The 24,835-nt window shown below is 41.5% G+C and overlaps 1 protein-coding gene across 8 annotated transcripts in view; it reads right to left on the reverse strand.

Annotated features, from left to right (window-relative positions):
- Window positions 1–24,835, reverse strand: part of MID1 (midline 1) — a 329,175-nt gene that overhangs the window by 167,520 nt on the left and 136,820 nt on the right. Inside the window, exon 1 of one of the 8 annotated variants that reach the window (XM_043501713.1) lies at window positions 19,038–19,206. The exons of 6 other annotated variants lie outside the window; for them this stretch is intronic. The gene's annotated coding sequence lies outside the window, so the exon portion shown is untranslated. Of the gene's footprint in view, window positions 1–19,037; window positions 19,210–24,835 lie in introns of those variants that run through there. One more of the 8 variants, XM_043501884.1, reaches the window with a different exon arrangement.

Raw genomic sequence — 24,835 nt, forward strand, 5'->3', positions numbered from 1 at the left:
AGCATAAAGTGAAGTTTTGGATGTTACACAGAAAACAGCTTTCAAACAGAACATCACTGAAAGATATAGCTGTTATCCACAGCCAAGGGCAACAAAAATTTGCCATGACTTTAAAATTCATAGATTTGGCACTCCCTTTGTAAGAACATGGGGAAAAGTTCACGGATTTCATAGCTTCACTAATTCTAAGAAACAGGCGTGCCTTTATGCACTCTGAACATTACCACAGAAAGGATCCTTCTAGGTTTCCAGAGATGAAGAAAAATAAAATGTAGATATGATATTCACCATGTGTGTGACCAATAAATGTTCCTCCTTTTAAGCACATTAATCCATTTACTCACAAATTATTTGGTACCTTTGGTAGAACTGCATTTTAACAGTGTAAAGCTGTCTTCTTATAGCAGTCTCTTGCAGTTCTGCTCAGTGGTAACTTTAGAGTGGAGGAGCTGAGCTCTATTTTAAATAGATGTCTGGAAAGAGCTGGAGTGAAGTCTCTATAGCTAAGCCACAGTGGGCTCTAGTAACAAAACCCTAGGAGGAAGTTAAAAAGATTAGAACTATAAAATTTCTTAGGCTGTGTCTACACTAGAGACCTTAGAGCAGCACAGCTGTCTTGATGCAACTACATCACTGTAAGATCTCTTGCATAACCACCCTATGCTGATGGGAGAGAGCTCTCCTTTCAACATAATTAAGCCACGTCCAACGAGCGGCGATCGCTATATCGGTGGTAGGATTGCCAACTTTCAATTTGCAGAAAACCGAACACCCTGCCCTGCCTCTTCTCCAAGGTTCCAGCCCTTCTCTGAGGCCCCGCCCCATTCACTACATCCCCCTTCCCTCAGTCGCTCACTCTCCCCCACTCTCACTCACTCACTTTCACCAGGCTGGGGCAGGGGGGTTGGGGTGTGAGGGGGGGGTGAGGGCTCCGGCTGAGCGTGCGGTCTCTGGGGTAGGGCTGGAGATGAGGGGTTTGGGGCTAAGGGGTTTGGAGTGCGGGAGGGGGTATGGGCTCTGGGCTGGGGGCTCTGGGGTGGAGCCAGCAATGAGAGGTTTGGGGTGTAGGAGGGGGCTTCGGGCTCGGGCACGAGGTTGGGATGCAGGAAGGGGTGAGGGCTCCGTCTGGGGGTGTGAAATCTGGGGTGGGACCAGGAATGAGAGGTTTGGGGTACACAAGGAGGCTCCAGACTGGGGCAGGGGGTTGGGGCATGGGAGGGGGAGGGGGTGCAGGCTCCAGGCAGCATTTATCTCAGGCGGCTCCCAGGAAGCTGCTAGCATTTTCCTCTGTCTCCTAAGGGGAGGCATGGCCAGGTGGCTCTGTGTGCTGCCCCTGCCTGCAGCTTGCATTGGCCACACAGCTTGCATTGGCCACAGTTCCTGACCAATGGGAGCTGTGGAGCCTGCGCTGGGTGAGGGAACAGCACATGGAGCCCTCCCATCACCACCCCTAAGCCTAGGAGCCAGAGGGAGATGCCAACAGCTTCCTGGGGACCATGCGGAACTGAGCAGGCACCCGGCCTGCCCCCACTGCAGGCAGCCAACTGGACTTTTAAGAAGCTCTCCCGCCAACATAGCGCTGTGCACACTACCACTTATGCCGGCCAAATGTATGTCGCACCCCTGAGCAACACAAGTTTTGCCGACATAAGTGGTAGTGTAGACATGGCCCTAGCAACAGCACTTCTCTATCAGTCCTCTCAATCCCTTCTTTCATCTGCTCAATCTGTCCTTCAGTATTTTTTTTATTTTACTTGGAACACTTTAAACTTTCTTCCTACGATGCTGCCTTAAACCATCCTCTTTCCTCTACCTTCTGTTTCTCCAAACAGTTTTGTGGTTTATACCCAGGAGTGAACCCATCCCCATGTACCCCTGAACCCCCTACTCAAACTCCTGATCCTTTCACCTTCCATCTGGTGTTAGGAGTTTTCTTCTCATTCTCTGCAAAGTGCCAGTCAGATGGACCTCTGTGTAATATTTGCTGAGGGTGAAGGCTCAGATAGGTTTGGTCAGAGACCTAGAGTCGTGCGACAACCTAGGGAAAAAGCCACCAGAGCATTGTTCTGGACTCATTAAACTTGTTATTCAGTAAAGGCTACAAATAATAAATGGCCCACACAGACACAGCTGTATAATTCATATGTGGGTAGCTGAGTGAACAAATAAAAATTAACGTAATACTAAATACATTTCATTTACTAGGCTCCTCATTCTCACAACATGCCATGCTCTTCACAAACCAGCAGAAACATGATCAAAAGCTAGTATCTATAGAGGTAAAATTAAAAACCATAGCTATGCCAAAATCCATGAGGAGCAATAAGTGTTTCACCAGGGGCCAAACACATGGCTAACAGAGAACATTCCACAATCTCAGGACCATAGAGCCAAAAACAATGAACACAACACCTTCTATGTCTGCATGTCCCCAGCTCCAAGGAATAAGAATTCCTTACTCTTCAACAAAAGACGGTCCCAGAACCTCAGTAAGGTCCTGATGCATGGATAATGGAAGCTTATGTCAAGAACTAAGAAAGGAAATTCAAAATCCAGGATAGCATTTTGCCTCTTACTTTATCACAGTGGTTCTCAAACTTTTGTACTGGTGATCCCTTTTACATAGCAAGCCTCTGAGTGCGACCCCCCCTTATAAATTAAAAACACTTAATATATTTAACACCATTATAAATGCAGAAGGCAAAGCGGGGTTTGGTGTGGAGGCTGACAGCTTGTGACCCACCATGTAATAACCCCCCTGAGGGGTCCCAATCCCCAGTTTGAGAACCCCTGCTTTATCCTTTGAGGCTGGGTATTACAGCATATGTGGTCAGAGTCATCCCTGATAGAATTCCACTGAAGCCATCATGATCTAATCGAAGAAGCCTGCAGTCATTCCACCTAAACTTGATAGGTCAAAGTCTGTATTGATTTACACCAGAGTACTTCCAATGAAGTTAAAACAGTTAAACTAATTTATGCTAGTGTAATTAAAAGCAGAGATCTGGCCCATTAGTGGACAGTTGACACAATAAGGGTGGTCTATCAATAGACCGATATACAGTCAGACAGACATAATGTACACATATCTATATAGACACACTTATGGACTTTTAAAAATATGCAAGGGGTCAAAGTTTATCCCTGGTGTAATTCCAGTGTGACCCAAAGTATTTTAAAAGTTGCATTATTATTATAGATGGGATATACTCTACTAGTTCCATTGTGTAAATACTAACTTCTTAAAAAAATTGAACGCATTTTTATATTTAAATTGAGAAAAATATTAATGTGAGACGTCAAGTCTCAGACTAGCATGAATTTTTACAGCCTTCTGAAAAATACACAAACTCATAAAAAATTGTTCCATACTGGAAATATTCAAATTCCACTTTAACTGTAGGAGAGAAGCAAGCAGGTGCTGGAAAGCAGTAATGCAATATCCCTGTACTGGAACAGTCTTCTCATGTGGCAGAAATTATGAAAATATTATTCATTATTTACATTAAATTTTCTGTCTCTTTCTAATTTAAGATCACATTTCAAAAGACATTAAGCTTTTGTGATAGAATACAGCCCTGTATTCACACCCTACACGTTATTGTAATAATCTTTGTACAAAGTACATCTTTTAAAGTATCATGAAAACTCAATTTGCTGCCCAGTACTGTCTTAAATAAAAAATAAAAAAACATGTGATGACATTATATATGAAGTTATATAAGATTTCCCTGTACAGAACCATAACTAGGCATTTTAGCACCCAGGTTGAGCGAGCATTTTTGCGCCCCCTACTTTTTCATAATTTTTCCATCCCTGCAGCTTTGCGCCTTGGGCAGCTACCTGCTTGCCTCGCACTGGTTACGGCCCTGCTCCTATATGATGCTATTAATACATGGTCCAACTTCACAGTCCCGCACAGGCAGAACTCATGAAACAGGTCTGTCCTAAACAAAGGAACGTGTGCTTGCCTTAATTTGCATTGAAGCAGTAAACAGGGGCGGTGCCACCAAGCAGGAAGGGGAAAAAACAAACGATGCACAAACAATGGGGAAAAAACAGCAGAGAACATCCTTCCACATAGTCTCCTGGTTCTCAGATGGAAATGTTTTTCAAGAGGAGGACTGAAACTATAAACAGAACAGGCAAACACCCCAACAGATCTTTCTCTCTTTCCTTGCCCATTGCATTCTCTGCACCTGAGAAGACAAAGGAAATAGCCGTTGGACTCTGGGCCGGGGAGAGTGGTTCCTGACCAGAAGAGTTTGGTCAATAACCTCCCTGGAAGCATGTGATGAGAAATTTTGCTTGAATTTAATACAGTTTGTTCAGTTAGTAAATGTTTTATCTTCATTTTTCTTGTAACCATTTATGATTTTTATGCCTCATTATTTGTACTCAAAATCCTCTCTCTTTGTAGTTAATAAACTTGTTTTATTGTTTTATCTAATCCAGTATGTTTACATTTAAGTGTCTGGGTAATTCCATTTCTGGTAACAAGATGTGTATATATTATTTCCTTAAAGGAATAGTAGACTTAATATATTTGTACTGTCCAGAAGAGGGCTGGGCTATACAGGACATATGTTTCTGGGGGAAGATCTGGGAATGGGGGGATGTCGAGGTCATCCTGCAGTATAATCAAGAGTGATGAGACCCAGGATCTAGCCTGCAGTTACACACATACAAACCACACCCTGAGTGTATGTACCCAAGGTTGCAGGGTGTAGTTGGCAGCCTGCAGTTACACACAGCTCCTCACTAATCTGGATTTTGTTTCGGTATGTCACAACTGGGACCCAAGAGCTGAAGGCCAATTAATCGGATGTGTTAGTTTCTCAGTACCATGCATTTTTCAGCTGAGGTTAATTGAAATCTTTTTGTATGGCATCATCAAAACAGACTCCATAATTCATTTGTGCAGATCAAAGTTCTGATCATTCCCAAAGATCTACTCCTATGGGCTTTTAACTGTACTACAAAAGAGAGAAAAACCTTTGCTGGCACCGCATCAAATCACTAAATAAGATACTTTAAACATTGAGGTTCCCAATGAGACCAATTTCAATTTTCTATACGTGCTCTTCCTGACATCTTCCATTGTCCTCATTTCAAGGATGATGGCTGAAAGCTTCAGGTCAATAGGAGAGCAGAACATTAGTGACATCTAAAATATACCTGAACAGGTAGCTCCACAGGGTAATCCTATTTGAAAAACTGTATAGGTATACCACTGACAACAACTTTGGTTAAGTATTTTCACATCTGATATTAAAAAAACCCCTATCATTTATCTAGGTATTTATCTGGCCCTCAGCACCAACATCCAAGCACCACCCAGTCATTAATGGATTTTATCCTCACAACATCTTGGTGAAGCAGGGAAGGATTATCCTCATTTTACAGATTAGGGAAATGAAACACAGGGTAGTTTAAGTGATTTGCCTTAGGTCACCCATGGTAAGTCTTCACTGCAAAGTGATTGGCATCTGGGTCTGAGCACCCAGATTAGCCTACCTTAGATATGAGCAATCATGCTGCCAGTGCTAAAGTAGTCTGAAGAAAGTGTGTGGGGGCGGGGAGGCACAAGGGAGAAAGGGTCTCTCAGTCTGGGAGCAGCAGCTTTGGTAAAACAGTGCTTAAAGTGCACCTCTCAGTGATCCAGCTCATTTTTATTTTATTTTATTTTATTTTGTCAGATCTTGCACTGCCCCAGACACACTTTAAGTACTGCACACTGCAAAGCCTTAACCAGAGTCGTTGTGTCTTGATGCTACGCCCCCTCCCTCCTCCATGCATCACGAGGATTTCTGGGGACACATTCCACAGTTTTGTGCTGCAGTAAGCTGAGCCACTCTACACTGCTTTCCCAGTGAATTGTGGGAGAACTTGTCTGTGCTTCTGGACACACGGGGCAATCGTGGGAAGGCACTGGAGGATTATCAGCACTCAAGTGATACAACCTGCATCCTCACTACAAAGGTTACCAGCCCATGTGAAAGCAGAACTTGGCCTCCAACATATATCCTCAGTTAGGCCAACAAGCCTGGGTTGAAAGCACCACCAGACTCAACTAAGAGGTTTTTGTGTGTGGACAGGAAGGAGGTTAGGAACACCACCAAGTGCCCAGGCGAAGTCTGCAGTGAACACATACCCAGAGAAAGCATGGAAGTTGTAAAAGAGCCAGGGACTGAACCCATTCTCCTGCATCCCAGTCCAGTGCTTTAATAAGTAGACTTCCTGCCTCAATATTGTTAAACATTGAAATAAACTTGCACAATATTTAAAATGAATTGCTACAGCTGTGCATCATATTTTTAATATAAACACTTTAAACCAAGGCCAAATTTTACCAGAGCAATATGTCTAAAGAATCTTTAAAGTCTTTGAAATCAAAGGTGCTATATGAATGTGAATGCATTATTAATATTCTATTTTTGCATGCATCTAGGCTTTTATATCAGGCCCATAATTGTGGTATCTGTAGACCCAACTGGTGTTTCATCTATAGAAGTACCTCTTCTGCAGTTTTGTCTTCACTGCTTATAAGGTGTGTTTAATAAATATTATATTTAATATTTTGATAGAATATAAAAGTCAAAATGAAATGATTTGACATAATTAAAATGAAATTGAATTCCAAATTGTTTCAATGGTTCTGAATAAAAAATGTCTTGAAGTTCCATTCCATGGGAAATTTCAATATTTCAGCTCATCATTCCAATTCAGGACATCATCATCACAGAAATTTCAGAATTTCCTGCTGAATGAAAATTCTGGTTTCCAACCAGCTCTACAGGAACAGAACTACACAATTTTACTTTGTAGCCTTATAGCGTTGAACAGAACATGAACTGTTTACTTTTTTTTTTAACAGAACTAGAAGTTCCCTGAGGGCACTTTACAAATTTACACTAAAGGGTTAGGAATGTTCCAGTGAGCAGTGATACACCTGGCTGAATATCCCCAGGGGATATATATCCCCAGCACTGTGACTCTTTTATACCAGCTAAGCCAACAAAGTGGCCAGCAAAGGGCTGCATGACCTCCCCTAGTACAGAGCAGCCTCCCCTCCCCCACCCCTGCCTTTTCAGGATCCACAGACCAGGGAGCATTTTGGGACAGCATGGAGCAGTCAGTGATGGATTGGAAGAAGGAGGTGATGTGGCCCGGATGTATCTGCATGCCAATAATTAACTCCTATTGCAAGCACCATAGTGGCAATGCAGCAAGTGGTCCAAGTTATGACTGCCAGCAGAATAGGGTAAGCAAAAAACATCCTCCCCTCCTTCACTATGGAGGGATGAATCTGGCCTAGAGTGCTTTACACCGAGTATAGTATTGTAGCATTACAAATGAGGCAAGAGAGCCACACTGTTAAAGGAACAGTGGAATGAGGCAAGAGACCACACTGTCAAAAACACAAATCCAACAAACTTTAATGCATCCAGAGCCTTCAGACCCAACCATGTCTGCTGCCCCACAGGTGATGACATGGGACACCATGCACCAAAAGAGCACTTTGATCCAATTTCTATTCTGCAAACCTCCCTCAAATCACATTCACCTGCAGTCCCAAGCGGTGGGGGAGGGGAAGTCTATTGCCTTCAGCAGGCAGGCTCACCTCAGGGCTACATTTATTCCCACCCACCATCAGAATCATTTAAGCCCCCAATTGCTGTAATTTACTAAGGTGCCCTTTTGCATTCTGTTTTTAAAATGACAGTTGACAAGCTACCATATGTGACCAATAACTGCTACTCGGAGCTAAGATCTGCAGATGGTGATAGACATGGCTCCTGGCATGCCATTAGCCATGGGAATTATCAATTACAGACTAGCCAAAATAAACTCTTCAGAAATTTCCTCTGGGTGTTAATCATTCTGAATCACATTCATTCTCGCACTTTAGGCAAAGATTCTTTGACCTTATCCTGAGCATAAACACAAATATTAAACAATGTATCTATTATCACCTGAAGCTATGACTAACCTTTTCACCCCAACAACAGTTAGAATTAAAAATAAATAAATTAACCTCCAAAGCAAAAATGATCGAATCCCAAAGTTTCACTGACTTGCCTGATTTTCTACAAAATAAACTATGGTGTGAATTTTGCTCTGTGTCAATTCACATACTGAAAACATTAAAATTTTATCCTTTAAAAGTAGAACAGCTAATTCCCTTCCTGCCATGAGTGCATGGGACTGGACTAGATGACCTCTCGAGGTCCCGTCCAGTTCTATGATTCTACAATTCACACTGCCTTAAAATATTACTGTACAAGGCTGGGGAAGTAAATTAACTCAGTCGCCTTTCATTTCTGAAGACCTAGGTTCAAACCCTGCTTAAGTTACACAGTTGCATGTGTTTGGGGATCTTATAAGAATATTTGATTACATCAGAATCATACACCAGCATATAATTTGGTATGGCTGGAGTTCTCTGTTATTCAATCTGCCCACAACATTCTAGCCAGTGTTATATCACTTTCATTAGCACTAGATTTAGCCATACAAATGCTGATTAAAACAATACATAAAAACACTAAAAATATTGATCTTAAAGACCTGATTCAGCACCATATAGCTGAGGTCATCAGAAGTGTGTGTCACAAGGTTGTCTACTCCCCAGGGCTAATGTTAAATTCTTGCACAATGGAACAAAATATTTCAATGTTTGTTTTTATTACTAAGGGCCAGAGAACAAGTCCCTTACTCCTGCTGATGAATGTTTACTCACACAAGTAGACCCCAGTGTGAGTAAATGTTCACCAATGAGAGCAAGGGGCTCACAATCTGGCTCAATGAGAGCTCATAAACAGTTTTTAAAAAATGGAATAAGGTATTTCCCAGAATCTCTTAAGTTGACAACATCCCTTTAAATTTTGCTTCCCTCTTTTTAAAAAAAAATTAAACTTTTTCCCATTTGGTTTCTAAATTGATTATTTATATCTGGTTTCATTATCAAGCTTACAGCTATCAGTAAAAAACTTGATGAGAGAGAATGTACAAAATTCCTCAAACTATAGAAAAATCCCCTTGGGATTTGATCCTTGGAGAAAAACTTTTTAGCGAGTTTTAGATAAGCTAAACTCAAAACTACATACTAAAAAACTGTACTTTTTCTTTGACTTATATAATAAACATGAGAATCAAAACCAGAGGATTTATTTGAGATAAATCACCTTTGATCATTATGCCACTCACAGACTGAAGCAGGGTTAAGGCACACATATTAATGGACAAGTGTATGAAGTTAGCAATGACTTTTCTCAGTACTTCTTTTGTGAGGCCTTCTGTGACAGATTGTATTGGCCCCGCACTGGAGCAAAAGAGATTAAAGCAGCGCTCTTAGCAGCAGAAGCCATGCCCCCTGCTGGGCATGCTCCAACTGCTGCTGCAGTATAAAAAGGAGGAACCCAACTCAGTCTGGGCTCATTGCTGAAGAGGAAGGATAGGCCTTGCCAGTGCCAGCTGAGGAGCAGCCAGGATCCCAGAGAGCAGGAGCGGCTGAGGCCCAGACACTTGTGGATGACCTAAGGAGACTGCGGTTGCCCCTTGAGGAGCCCAGAGACTCCAAAGACACTGAGTTCAGCTGCAGGAGTCATGGTAGGATGTAGCCCAGGGAAGGATGAGCCAGGGTCCTGGCAGAAGTGGATGCATTGTGGGTGGATTCCTCACTGACTGTCCAGGGGAGCCCCACTGACTCTGGCCATTGGGCTGCACTTCCCTGCTGTCTAAGGGAGCCCCATTGGCTTTAACTACAGGCCCACCCCACCTTTCATGGGGTGTACTTGCCCTGTGACCTATGTTCCCTCTAAGCTGTGCAGCCTTGCAGCAGGATGTAAAGGGCTGTGCAGCAGGCTAGGGGTGGGTGGGAACTGGGCAGGGGAGCAAGTTGGAGCATCCAGGGCTGCTGTGAGCCTCTTCCCCCCGCTCCTGGAACTCTGTGCTGCTGGTGGGAAGAGAGCTGTGGGGGAGTCCTCTGTCCCCAGCCCTGGGGTAGCCTGCCTGCACTGCAAACGTCTCATCCCTGGTTCCACCCCAGAGCCTGCACCCCCAGCTAGAGCCTGACCCTGCACCCCAACCATCTGCCTGAGCCCCTCATCCCTGGCCCCACCCTGCAGCCCTCAACCCTGCACTCTAACCCTCTGCCCCAGCCCTGAGCTCCCAAACACCTCATCCCCAGAGCCCTTGCCCCAGCCAGAGCCTTCATACCCCAACCCTCAGTCCTATGCTGAGCCCCTTCCCACGCACATCACCTCCATATTGGTGCACAGAGCAAGATTCATTCTGCACAAGTGGGGAAAAATTGGAGTGAACACTGCCCATGACACCTTCTTTGAATCCCTGTTTTAAAAATTCCTGCCTTGAACCTACTTGCTTCTCCAACTGTTACCCCATTTTCTTCCTCCTCTTTGTCCCCAGGCTCTTTGTTTGCCTTCTCCGACTCCTTCAGTATTCTGCTCTTCATGTTCTACTCAATCTATACTTACCAAGACAACCTATAATCATGTAATGCCTAAACCTATTCTCATTGTTGATCTGATACTTTTTCAAGCACACATGGTTCAAGAATTTCATAAATTATTTTAGCTGCCCTACTTGAGACACTTTTTTTTTTAAAAAAGGCCTGATTTTCAAGAATTGCTGTGCACCCATCCTCTGAAAATCTGACCCCTTCAAAGCTTCAAGATGAGTAAAACCCAAAACTGGAGGCACCTAAAAATCATTAGTCACTCTGGAAAATCTTATCCTTGGACTCCTGGGTCTATGATCCTTCCTAGTGATCATCCCATGATTACCTAGTTCTCCTCTTTTCTTTCCATTTTTGCCCCACTTGTTATCTTCTCCTCTTGGTGGCTTCTCTCAGGGTTCTTCCTTCTGCATATTATCCCTTGGTAACATAGTCCTCTTTCATAGCTCTAACTACCGCTCTATAGTGGTGACTCTCAGAATCTCCTTCCTGTTGCCAACACTGTAAAAAGTATGCCAAAAAAAAAATGGGCAATTGGTCATGGGCAGGGAGTACCATAGGTTAGGGGAGGCTGTGCCTCCCCAAACAGCCAGGCATAGGCCTGTTCACGCTCCACTCCCAGGTCCTCCCTCCTGCTTCCCGCTCTGCGTGCGGCTCCAGTCTCCCTGTGTGGTAGCCCCAGCTTTGGCTGGGGCGGCGCCACCCACCCTCCTGGCGATTTGGGGGGGGAAGCTAAACAGTGGCCACAAGGGGTTAGTGGGGCTTTGGTGGGGTGTGTGGAAGGGGTGGGGCATCGGGCATAAAGGGCAGGACTGAGGGTTAGCCTCCCCCACTTGGTAGTTCACGTGCCACCCACAGAGTTGGTGTTTGTGCTGCAGTGCAGACACAGTGCAGAGTTAGTAAAGGAGCTAGTGTTCTCTTTCTACCTCCTCCTGTGGTGTCTGCTCTGGGGTATGAAGGCATAGAAAGACTGAGGTGGGGGGAGGAGTGAAGAGCCTTCAGCCAGCCTGCTCTGCATACTACTATCTAGTAGGAGAAACAGTTAAAAGCCTCTGAGGCTGGTCAAAATATTTTACTTTAAAAATTAGTATGAAAATTTTCAATTAACTTTGGGGGGGGGAATTGGCAAAATGTATTGTAATTTTTTCTGCTTTTTTTTATTTGAGCAATGTAACTTCTCAGACAGCTACACATAGGTTAGGACGCACAACCATTGAGATTGGATTGCCATTGGAGGGCAATCCTGACCCCCAAAAAAGCAGCACTAGCTGTGTGTCTGGATATCCCACTACTCACTCAGACTCAACACAGCTAAAATAAAATCTTACATTTCTTCTTAAACTCCAATATTCTCCCCAACACAAAGCTCAAACTTTGTCGTATTTGATTCCTCTTTTATGCCTATATCCTAGTGTTGCTAACTCTTGTTGTTTAGTCCCTACAACAGCTTGAACTTCCATCTTTTCTTCTCTATTTTAACTGCTAGTATTCTGGTCCATGCCCAGTCATCTCTTCCACAAAACACATGGAGGAAACAAATCAGCTCAAAAGATCTACTCTCCGTGAGGAATCTACCTTACCCTCAATGTAGGAGGAGGATTTATTTTTAGTATCATTCCATAGAAACAGATAAGCTGTAAAACTCTGCACTGGGCAACTCTAAAATAACCAACTGTGGGGGAAAAGTTTCTTAACCTCAGACAGCTGTTTGACTTGTGTCCTGAAGCATGAAGACAGACCCCTAATAAGTACTTTACTTTGCTAGTATCTATGGCTAATCTTATCCATATAAATAGCTAATTGAAATTTTAATCCATCTAAATTCTTGTTCCTAATGCTATTTTGTGGCAAGTGAGTTCCACAGGCTAATTAACAGCAGTGTAAAGAGATTTTCTTTGATCAGTTTTAAATCATTTGGATTTTCCCCCATCATGACCTGCTGTTGTGTTCTTGATCTAGTTTACATTGTAAACTCAAAGGAGCAGGGACTTGTCTTTCCATTTACTTGCAGATTGCCATGGTCATCTATGGTAACATGTATGAGGCACTGCATGTGCTTATACTGCTCTAGGAATACTAGACTTCTAGCTCCAGCCATTTCTTCACCTTTCAGAAATATTGATGAGGCATATTATCAGGCTTTTGTTCCATTAAGCTTGATAACGACGGGTGTAAGCATTTACATCTGATGCACATTCAAGGACTTTAGAAAGCAATTTTACTTGAGTTGACAATCTGAGCACCAGGACCTTTTCAAGACTACATTTATTTGTGAAGAAAGGGTGGAGAAATTATGCAGCTCTTTCCACATTAGAATATTTTAACACTGAGGAACATTTCATATCATTCATGTTAAAAAAACTTTATGATAAGGCCTACGCCCCCTGCTCCTGCAAGAGGGTCTGAGTTCAACTATTTGCATGTGTGTACAAATTCACCCACCTAAGTAGTCCTATGATTATTATTTACATGCCTGCATGACTGGGTCCAGAGGCACTAGCCAAAAGCCTCTCCCCTTTGATTCTAATGGGAGCAAGATTAGGATTCAAAACTTTCCTGGATATGTAGAAATACTACACAAAGCCAGAATATGACTTGCCCTTACAATAACATGCAGAGGCTTAAGAGGCCACAAGAGGGGGAAGGCAGGGAGGGGGGCACAGTTAACTCTCCAGGGCCACTACTCCCCCATCTGTGCAGGTGGTTGGTGAGTGGGTGGGCAGAATTGAGGAGTAGGTGGAGCCATAGCTTCACCACCTTAACACAGCAGCTAACAGAAATGAACTGGTGCAGAGGAGGAAGTAACTTGCTATACTAGGATTATTTCCTCACTGGAGCAGGGAGGAAGAAGAGACATTTCATTCCTTAGCCTGCTCCTGAGGCACTAACCGTTGTATCCTTGGGGACAGCAGTTTTAGCTATTACCACAACAACCAAATACATAACAGTAACAATCACCCTTGAACTTGGGGCAGATTGTATGGCCCAGCCCTGACACTGGAAAGAAGGAAAAAAAAAAAACATGAATATTTAGGGAAATCCAAGTTTTATCTTCAATGCTGAGCAAAATTTTCTCTAGATTAATTACAAGTGATTTCCTATGATCTCATCCATTTCACCAGGGGAGGAAATCTGCTTATTCACAATAACTCAGTAAGATCTACACAATGATAAAGGCAAATGGCTAATTATCACAAAACTAAAAGTATATTTCCATAAATAAAGCTGTGTAGGGCAACATGAGGCCTAGTTGTTCACTCCATAACCTTAACGCAAGTTATACATTTACATCAAGGGGAGAAGAGATGCCTTAGGATTTTTATAGGTTGCTATTTATTGACAGAAAAAAAAACCCCTCCTTACCACACAAAGGGCATATCAAAAAGAGCCAATTTTGGGGTGTGGTGGTGTTTGGTTGGTTTGCTTTGCTTTGTCAAATGCAGATCTCTACAATTATTAGCCTGAAGGATCCTGGTAGAGAATAAGTAAATATATATAAATACTAGCAGGACACTGCAATGCAGAAAGGATGTTAAATTGGTCAAGCAATGGGATGACATAACTAATACTGACATAATTTCCAGGCAGCAAAGCAAAACTAGGTCAAGCCACACTGACCTATCTAACATAATCATTTTTCCCAGATTTTTACAATGTAGGCTGTGTCTGCAGGCATTAACATCCTCTTATCAATGTATAGTGTTGTCACTCTGCTTTAAAGTCTTATCACCATGTTGTGTTAATTAGACCAAAACAATATAGTGCACTTTTGAACTGTTTAACTCCCAGTTAGGAATCCTTACTTAACTGCACTCTTTTCTTTATCCAATCAGAAAAGAACCATTAACTCTTTACAGCCACTGGTTTCACTGGGCATTGTTAAAGGAGGTATCTGCATCAAAATATATTAATCTCTACCAGTTGCTCTATTCAGTGCACTTTATTTCTAAAAGGACTGCAAAGCCAATTTATTTGATTAAGCAAACTGTGCATTGGTTTTGACCCTGCTACAGCACGCCAGAGCACAGGTGCAGATTTGTGCATGGAAGAGACTGGGGCACATACATGCACCTTTATTTTCTTCCACCCTTTGCCATTTTGTTTCTGTCCCATTCTTTAGCCAGGCAGCGTGCTGAAAGTGACAAGAATCCTGCTGTCTCCACATTTCTCCCAAAGTAGCCCTGCCTTTGTTCTCTTGACACTGTCTTGCAGTGCAAATGTCATTTTCAGGGGACATGCTGGTTTTTAACTGAATTTTTTTCAGAAAATTACATCTTGCATTTCTGCCTTTACTTGCTGTATTGCAGCATAGCACATAGTCTCAACCACAACACAAGTCTTATCCTTGTTACCGAAGTCTCTGTTTGCAGTTTCACCTGAGAAAGTTTGGAACAGAATGCAACAGTTCTCTGGGTTTCCAGGACCAAGTGTCACATTGTTATCCCATCCCTGTAGCAACAGGTAGCCTCACTGGACTCTGAGGTGCTGGCTCCCTAAACCCATGCTACTCAAAGTACTTTGCTCTAGGCCATGCGAGTAGAGTTGCCAATTTTGGTTGGACGTATTCCTGGAGGCTTCATCACATGACAAGATTAATCTTTAATTCCTGGAGACTCCAGGACAATCCTGAAGGGTTGGCAACCCTACATGCTAGACCTATCTTTGCCATGCAGGTTGTTAATAGGTGCACCTCAGTCCCTGAGTCCCTTTGAATCATTCCCCTGTGATCTCCAGCCCTTGACACTAGCAATGCACAGAAATTCCAGATCTTCTGCCCAGTTTTACTTTAAATCACAGTTCCTATATAACACAGCACTTGTGAGCATAAAACAAGAGTAGGTTTATTTTAAAAAAAGAGTGGTGATTTAACCAGAATGGTGGAAATGTTTAAAATACAAAAAAAAACCACAAACATGGGTCTACGTATATCAATACTTTTCCTAAAGTAGGTTCTGTCTCCACAGGTCAGTTTGTTGCAGAGTTGGCTGTCTTCACAGAAACCAGAACCCAATTCTTCCATGATAGCCTATCTGCATCCTTTCACTAAGGAGGCTTCTCTGCGCTCTAATATATGGAATCAGTCTTTTGCCTGTACTCTGACACGGAAATCCCCTGTCTATTGTAATGCCCTTTTTCACCTCAAGTGATTTTCATTGTTTGCTGTTGTCCTTGATGGTTTCCATTGATAGTCTTGGGATGGAGCAAGGCTAGATCATTGAGCCTTGCTTTACATCACTGGCTAACCAAGGAGGGGTGACAGTGTCCTCCTGCTTGAACGGGCCATCAAGACATACTGGTAACATCCATTGGTAACTAACTCTTACTTGAAGTCCATAAAGCCTATTCCTTAAATATTACCCAAGTATACATCTCAGATTATGAATCTTGACTATTTATAAGCTTTTTGTAGGTACCTTTACATGTTACTCTTTATGGATAAATAGCCTGAGAGATGTGTGTTTGGTATAAGTGTTAGGTCTGAGGTGAGTTGGTCACAAAAGACCGGGGACGCTTGGCCAATAGGCTTCTGTCAAACCTAGAAATTGCCAGACTGGATCAGACAAGGACCATTTAGTTCACCATCCTGACAGTGGCCAGCACCAGATGCTTCCGAGGAAGGTATAAGAACTTTGCAACATGCGGATGTAGAATAATCTGACCTCCACTCTAGGTCTCCTCCTAGTCTCTAATAGAAACTGGCTTATGACCTGAAGCATGAGTTATAATAATTCCAAAATTTTTTGGACAACTCTGGATATTCTTGATCTAGAGATGGTTGATGATTTTGCTGAGAATTTTCATTTTTCTATTGGGAAATCAAATTGAAATATTTAGTTTCTGGTCAGGTCAGCTTGAATTGAAATGTTTTAGCTCAAAACATGAAATTCCAAGAGTTCGGTAAAACATTAAACTGAATTTCCCAGAAGAGCATTGCTTTGAGGGTTTGCAGTTCAGACCCCATTCTCTATGGGCCAGGCTCCCTTGAGGACTATAATGAAATGTGGATTTCCCTGACTAAACTACTTAGTGTATCATGAGTCACATGATTGTGGAAACATAATGGGGGATGTAGTCCAGCCATGGAGCCTAGCCTCTACGGGAGAAAGGGAATATCAGGTGCCTGAACTAAATCTCCCATGAGGTAATATGTTACTAGGGGAATACAGTTTAGTATTTAACAGGCTCAAAATGAAACATTTTAGATCAGTTCAGTAAACTTAAATGAAACATTTCATTTCAAAAAGTCAATCTCAATTTTTCTGGATTTATGTTCTACAAAAAAAATTTTGGGAAAGAAGGGAGACAGGCAAATGAGTTCACTTTCTAAACTTTTCTTGCTCACCTAATTAGCAGAATTTAACATTCTCCCCTAAAACACTGGGCCTGATCCTCATGTGATGTAAATCCTCAAAGCTCCATTGACTTCAATAGAAACTACCCATTTATAGCAGCATAGGATCTGGACCATTTTATTTAAACATCAAGTGATGTTTGTTTAGTGTCACCATCTGAAAGTGAACAGGTGTTGTAGCTGGCATCAAAAGATATTTATATGCCAGATGCACTAAAGATTCATGTTTTTTCATGTTTCAACCATCATTACAAAGAACTTGCATTAATGCTGACAAGTTCTGCTCAATAACTATCCAAAGCAGAGCAGACTGATGTATGCTCATTTTCATACGAGTCAGATGCCACCAGTAGAAGGTTGGTTGGATGTATTTTTTTTTTTTTGGGTGGTTCGAGTTCTATAGTTTCAACATGTGAGTGTTGCTCTTTTAAAACTTCTAAAAAACATGCTCCACACCTCATCCCTCTCAAATTTTGGAAGGCATTTCAGATTCTTAGCCCTTTGGTCAAGAGCAGTAGCTATTTTTAGAAATCTCTCCTTGGTGCCTCCTTTGCGTTTTGTCAAATCCTCTCAAAGCGTTCTTCAAACAACCATGTGTTGAGTCATCATCCAAGACTGCTATAACATGAAATATGGCAGAATGCAGTAAAACAGAACAGGAAGCATACAATTCTCCCCCAAAGAGTTCAGTCACAAGTTTGTTTAATGAATTATTCTGAGTCATCAGCTCTACTGATAGAATGTCCTCTGGAATGGTGGCTGAAGCATTTTATGCCCCATCTGGTACATAAATACCTTGCAACACCAGCTACAAAAGTGCCATGCGAACTCCTGTTCTCACTTTCAGGTGACATTGTAAATAAGAAGCAGGCAGCACTATTGCCCATAAATGTAAACAAACTTGTTTGTCTTAGTGATTGGCTGAACAAGTAGGCCTGAGTGGACTTGTAGGCTCTAAAGTTTTACACTGTTTGAGTGCAGTTATGTAACAACAACAATCTACATCTGTAAGTTACACTTTCATGATAGGTTTCAGAGTAGCAGCTGTGTTAGTCTGTATTCGTAAAAAGAGTACTTGGGGCACCTTAGAGACTAACTAACAAATTTATTAGAGCATAAGCTTTCGTGAGCTACAGCTCACTTCATCGCATGCATCTGACGGAGCTGTAGCTCACGAAAGCTTATGCTCTAATAAATGTTAGTCTCTAAGGTGCCCCAAGTACTCTCTTTATACTTTCATGATTGCACTACAGCACTTGTATGAGGTGAATTGAAATTTTTAGTGCAAATATTAGTAATGAGCACTATACTTTGTTATAAATTTGAAAATGCATTTAAAAATATATCCAAATTTAATTTCAATTGGTATTCTGTTTAACAGTGATTAACTCACATTGTGATTGATCATGTGTTAATGGCACTTGACAGCCCTACAAAAAATATATGTTACTTTACTCACAGGAGGTTAAGTGTATGCAGGACCATGTCCTATTATAGTGCTTCTACTCCCCTCCCCCCAATATTTAAAAGTCAACTTAATGAGGACAGAAGTCTGTGCTTTTCACCTCTTTTCCTAATCTAATTAGAAGATTTATACTAATTCCCCCAAGCAAAACTGTCATTAATGTACAAGTAAAGATGTGATTCTGTTCCCCTTACAAAAGATTAAGATGTATTCTAATATAACATTGCAGTTGACAAAATAAATGTCAGAACATTTTCTGTTAAGGACATGACTAACTTCTCTATTGTAACTCTCATTTCATGATGATATTGTACTCTGCTCACCATATCAGCCCATACCAAGAGGCATAGGGTGTGGGTTTGACTTTATATAGAACTGAAACACTAAGTTTTAGTACCAAAAACCTGAAGAGAAATAGTCCTAAATACAACATTTAAAGTACACATCAGATTTCACATGTCAGAATCATTTCCACCCACCCACCCTTACACCAACTGTGCAATTAAATGCTATGCATCACTGAATCTCACAATACAATGTCACAGGGCCTAATCCTGTGTTACTACAGTAAATAAGTTTTAACCTTTTACTTCAGTGGACCAGGCTCAGGATCAAAACACACACTTTGAGAATTTTGACCCAAAGGTTGGGAGTTAGTCAATAGTCAAGGTGCAGAATTAAGTGATATAGTTAAGCAGTTAGCATTCCAAAGCTTCCTAGAGCAAAAAGTGCTTGCCTACCAAAGAGGCTCTGCAGAGCAGACTTCACCCATGTCTGGAGGAGCCCTGTGGAACAGGACTAACTTCACCACAGCTGATATCAGTGGATCAGGTGGTTCCACATTGCAGGACCCAGTGGTGCAGACTTCTCTAGACTTGAGCTGACAAGCACAGGGGAGCCAACCTTTGATGTCCCCTGATTACTACTCTAACTGAACTGGTTCAGGCAGATGGGGATTGCTTCATGGGTAACACTTCCAAACATCAACCAGCTGGTCAAATACATTGCATCTGTGGAACTGGCCATACTCCTGACCCCTTGATTGGGTTTTGCTCACCTTCCTGTATATAGATGTGGCTAGCATCTCACACTTGTTTTGATTTGTTTTTACTTTAATTTTTGGTGGGGGTGGAAAAGTATTTGTGGTTCCATATTCCTGAGTGCTTTCCAATGGGGAAGAATCATCTACCACGGCGGTTCTATTTTCCAGATCCAGAAGTAGGAACACGCCTCTGGGTGGGAGCTGGAGCCATAGTTTTATTTATTCTACACAGATTTAAGCCAGTCCTCATTGCTGACAGCAGCGTATGGCAGAAGGGCTACACTTACAGATGTGAAGAACTTTACACATGTGAATTATCATATTGGAATTGAGAGAGTCAGCTTGATGCTATACTGATAGTTCCATGCAACGCTATCTGAGAAACTTTCACAGGACTCTTTCTCTCTTCTGGAGCCAGTCAAGTATGGAAATTTAACAAAAACTCTGAATTCAGATGCTGGGATGGCAAGAGAGAAGGAATTCAGCTCCACAGCAGCTGCTCTGGCTGAGCCTGAAGTGATGTTGACAGGATGAATACATAACTTTCTTATAGCACACATGCAACGTGACAGAGTTAGGTGCTCAGGTGCAATTATCAGGCCTCTTATAGAAGTGCAAAAATTAATCCTTCTTTCCCAAAAAATAAAGTGATGGACTATCAAGTACCAACTCCTTTCAGCAGTAATAAAATCTTAATACAACTAGATAATTTACAAATGTATTATTGTGGCAAAATATTGTCATTACAGTCCATTTTGTTACAATAAAAATTGATACTAAACCTACTGCGTCTTCTCAGTCACTGTCCCACTGGGCCAGGAGCAGAGCCTTAGCTTTTTCTTAATACTTTGCAAAGTGTTTTTAAACCTAGACATGTTACAAGAAAAATCTAGTCATATTGCAGGCCAAATAAACACACCTTAAAGTGTTATGTTCCAGCTTTTTTGAATTGCATATCTTTCCACCTATATCCCCATAAGATGGTATAATAAATACATCTATGAAGTAGCACTTTGAAACATTGAGAACTATTTTTATTAAACATCAGATCAAACTCTGCTTCCTCAAACCGTTTTGGTGCCTTTTAAGCCTGTAATATGAAATCTACCCTGCATGGAACTTGAGCTCTCAAGTGATGTGCAATAACGCTTTACAACCTGCAGAAACAGTATAAGCACAAAATAGCACAAATGTACAGAAAAACAGTGCAGCAAAAGTTAGACTACTGTATAGGAAACCTTAAAAGGTTTGGAAGTTCAGTTCAAATAAGCCCTGGAAGTTCTGATGCTTATTCAAACCTTTATCCACATTTTTGTGTGTCCCTTTTCTTTCTTTCTTTCTTTCCCTTTCTTACTAGTGTAAGCAGGGGAACAGGCCCACTATTGTGGGGAACTTTCCTGGCTTATACACTACCCCAGTGAAGTGGGTTAGCAAAAAGATCTGAGTCTTTGCTCCCCCTTCCTTTACCCTGATTTCCCATTGATCTAGTACTAAAAGTAAGGGGAAGGGAGTAGCCTTCCGAAAAACTCCCACTGAGTTAGTAAGGGGAAAAAAGTCCCCTTATGTTTGTTTCTGCCTCCCCACCCCTATTTCCTCCCACCCCATCTGATTCTTCTCCCAGACTCCATCTTTCTACTCTGCTGAGCTCTAACAAGTCCCCTGAACATTTACCTCAGTCCCAAAGTGCATCCCTGACCCACCCTCCAGCAGACCCCTTACCTTTGGTGTTATTTTATTGATGGACTCTGATGGCACTATTTTTACTGAGCTCAAAGGCTTCTCCAGGTTAGAAGGGGTCCAGAATGCATTGCCCCCACCCTTGATACTACAGAAATCCTGGAATTAGTTAGATTGGAAGTCAGCAGCCAGCCCAGCAGAGAAAGCCAGACATTCTGAGAACCTGAGATGTATTTCATCAAAGGTAGAAGCCTGTAGGGGATTAGTGAGAGAGATACACTTCTAAATATTTTAGAACCTAATAAAAGGTTTAGGTTTGGTTCCTTTCAAGATGGGGGAGAAGGCTCCATTTTTATTTATTCCAAGCTGGTTATGCACATCCATTGTGTGTGTGGTGTGTGTGTGCGCACGCGCACATGCGCACACTATTTATGTATAAACTAAGATAAAGTAATTCAGTTTAAAGTTAATAAGGAAGTGGCTATGTCTGCCCTGAAATGTTTACTCTTTTAAATTCCATCACGTAAAGTTTTTGTGAACTTCAAGTCTGACCTCTACAGGTAGGTAACTGAAATAGGTACAGTATCTTTTGATCACAAGTTGTACAAAGATATTAGACGCTGCAGAAGGCCAATCTTCCAGCCTTAATACACAAACCACTGATGGGGTTTAAATATTTAAGGGTTTATTTTTAAAAAAACACTAATATGTACATTTGATTCAAACAAATGCAGTTTTACAAAAGGCATATACTGCACAATAATCAAATAGCACTATTTTATACTCCGATTTATTTCTGTTTCCCCTCTCCACCACTACCCTCAAACATGGAAGGATTTTTCATAGCTACAGAAGCAAATGTTGTTTTCCAACTGACAAGTTTTGAAAAACTCAAAATTTGTTATGTTGTTAAATGTCCTATTCGGTGCCACCTTTTTCTAATCATAACTTATCCTAACAAACTATCCTTTGTCCAGTGATTGAATCCCCTCTGTTCCCACAAACCTACAGCACATGTTGCCATAGTTACTCTGCATGTCTATTTACCACACAAATGATCAAAGAAAGCACACCCACCCACCCACCCCCCCTTGCCAGACTTCCTACCGGGTAATGTCCAGCCACTAATTAACTGATATACTCTCAGCCCACAGATTCCATACACTTGTTTTCTTTATTAGATATGGCATACACAAAACAGAATTCTCCGAGATAAATTCTCATTCTAGACAAGACAGCCCCTGGAAAAAAAATAAAAAATAAAAAAAAAAAAACTAAGCAGCACTTCTAAAGCAAGTCTTATGATTACAATATTTCAGGACAAGGATATAGATTTCTTAGCAAGGAATAAATTAAGAATTAAAAAAGGTGCACCAAAGAAAGTAGGAAATAGAAACCACATGCTAAAAAGCTAAACATCTGTATGGAAGAGGGATGATTTTATGTTTTACATGTGTTATCGACTAAAATTCTATCCAGCATGTATGCACTCTATGAATCATATACTATAAAAGCTATATGACTATAGCTATGACAAATAAGAACTGAAATGGCCTCTGTGCCTTACAGATTTTATCTTCACTTTTAATTAGGTTCTTAATGATCCATTAGCAAATTGCATGTCTAATAGGACCCTTTTATAGGACTATGAGCCCAGTCCTGCCCTGATCAAAGTCAATGGGAATAGTGCCATTGACTTGAGTGAGTGGAAAATAAAGCCCTAAATCTGCTTTCACAGAATTCCTATGTGCTGCATTATGGTGTTAGTATGTTTGAGGATATTATTTGTTGTGGGCAAAAATGGGTTTGAATATTAAAAGTTAATTGATTACCTAGTTTCTATGAGATCCATTTGGGGAACCTAATACAGATACCACACTGCCCTCTCCAGTTTTAAAGTAAATACCAAGAATACAGACAAGCAAACTGCATCCAGCCACACTGGCCTCAATAAATCTTAGATCTCTGACACATTTGTGTTCTTATCTAAACTTCTGATCTTTGAGAGTTTTTGACTCTTTTGATCCCTTTTCCCAAGTAGTGAGCTGGTCAGAGTTTTAGTAGAAGGAAATTTCAGTATCCATAGCGAAGCTGAAGATTTGTTTCCTGGTACAGTATAGATTCATAGATACTAAGGTCAGAAGGGACCATTCTGATCATCTAGTCTGACCTCCTGCACAGCGCAGGCCACAGAATCTCACCCACCCACTCCTATGAAAAACCTCACCTATGTCTGAGCTATTGAAGTCCTCAAATCATGGTTTAAAGACTTCAAGGAGCAGAGAAGCCTCCCTCAAGTCACCCATGCCCCATGCTACAGAGGAAGGCGAAAAACCTCCAGGGCCTCTCCAATCTGCCCTGGAGGAAAATTCCTTCCCGACCCCAAATATGGCAATCAGCTAAACCCTGAGCATATGGGCAAGATTCACCAGCCAGATACCCAGGAAAGAATTTTCTGTAGTAACTCAGATCCCATGCATCTAATATCCCATCTCAGGGGATTAGTACTATTTACCCTGAATATTTAAAGATCAATTACTTACCAGAATCACATTATCCCATCATACCATCTCCTCCATAAACTTATCGAGTAGAAGCTTAAAACCAGATAGATCTTTTGCCCCCACTGCTTCCCTTGGAAGGCTATTCCAAAACTTCACTCCTCTGATGGTTAAAAACCTTCGTCTGATTTCAAGTCTAAACTTCCTGGTGGCCAGTTTATACCCATTTGTTCTTGTGTCCACATTGGTGCTGAGCTTAAATAATTCCTCTCCCTCTCCTGTATTTATCCCTCTGATATATTTATAGAGAGCAATCATATCTCCCCTCAACCTTCTTTTAGTTAGGCTAAACAAGCCAAGCTCCTTAAGTCTCCTTTCATAAGACAAGTTTTCCATTCCTCGGATCATACTAGTAGCCCTTCTCTGTACCTGCTCCAGTTTGAATTCATCCTTTTTAAACATGGGAGACCAGAACTGCACACAGTATTCTAGGTGAGGTCTCACCAGTGCCTTGTATAATGGTACTAAAACCTCCTTATCCCTACTGGAAATGCCTCTCCTGATGCATCCCAAAACCGCATTAGCTTTTTTCACAGCCATATCACATTGGCAGCTCATAGTCATCCTATGATCAACCAATACTCCAAGGTCCTTCTCCTCATCTGTTACTTATAATTGATGCGTCCCCAACTTATAACTAAAATTCTTGTTATTAATCCCTAAATGCATAACCTTACACTTCGCGCTATTAAATTTCATCCTATTACTATTACTCCAGTTTACAAGGTCATCCAGATCCTCCTGTATAATATCCCGATCCTTCTCTGAATTGGCAATACTTCCCAGCTTTGTATCATCTGCAAACTTTATTAGCACACTCCCACTTTTTGTGCCAAGGTCAGTAATAAAAAGATTAAATAAGATTGGTCCCAAAACCGATCCCTGAGGAACTCCACTGGTAACCTCCCTCCCACCTGACAGTTCGCCTTTCAGTAGGACCCGTTGCAGTCTCCCCTTTAACCAATTCCTTATCCACCTTTTGATGTTCATATTGATCCCCATCTTCTCCAATTTAACTAATAATTCCCCATGTGGCACGGTATCAAATGCCTTACTGAAATCTCGGTAAATTAGATCCATTGCATTTCCTTTATCAAAAAAATCTGTTACTTTTTTTCAAAAAAGGAGATTAGGTTGGTTTGGCACGATCTACCTTTTGTAAAACCATGTTGTATTTTGTCCCATTTACCATTGACTTCAATGTCCTTAACTAATTTCTCCTTCAAAATTTTTTCCAGGACCTTGCATACTACAGATG

This window comes from Dermochelys coriacea, chromosome 1 (genome assembly GCF_009764565.3).
Source record: "Dermochelys coriacea isolate rDerCor1 chromosome 1, rDerCor1.pri.v4, whole genome shotgun sequence".
NCBI lineage: Eukaryota > Metazoa > Chordata > Testudines > Dermochelyidae > Dermochelys > Dermochelys coriacea.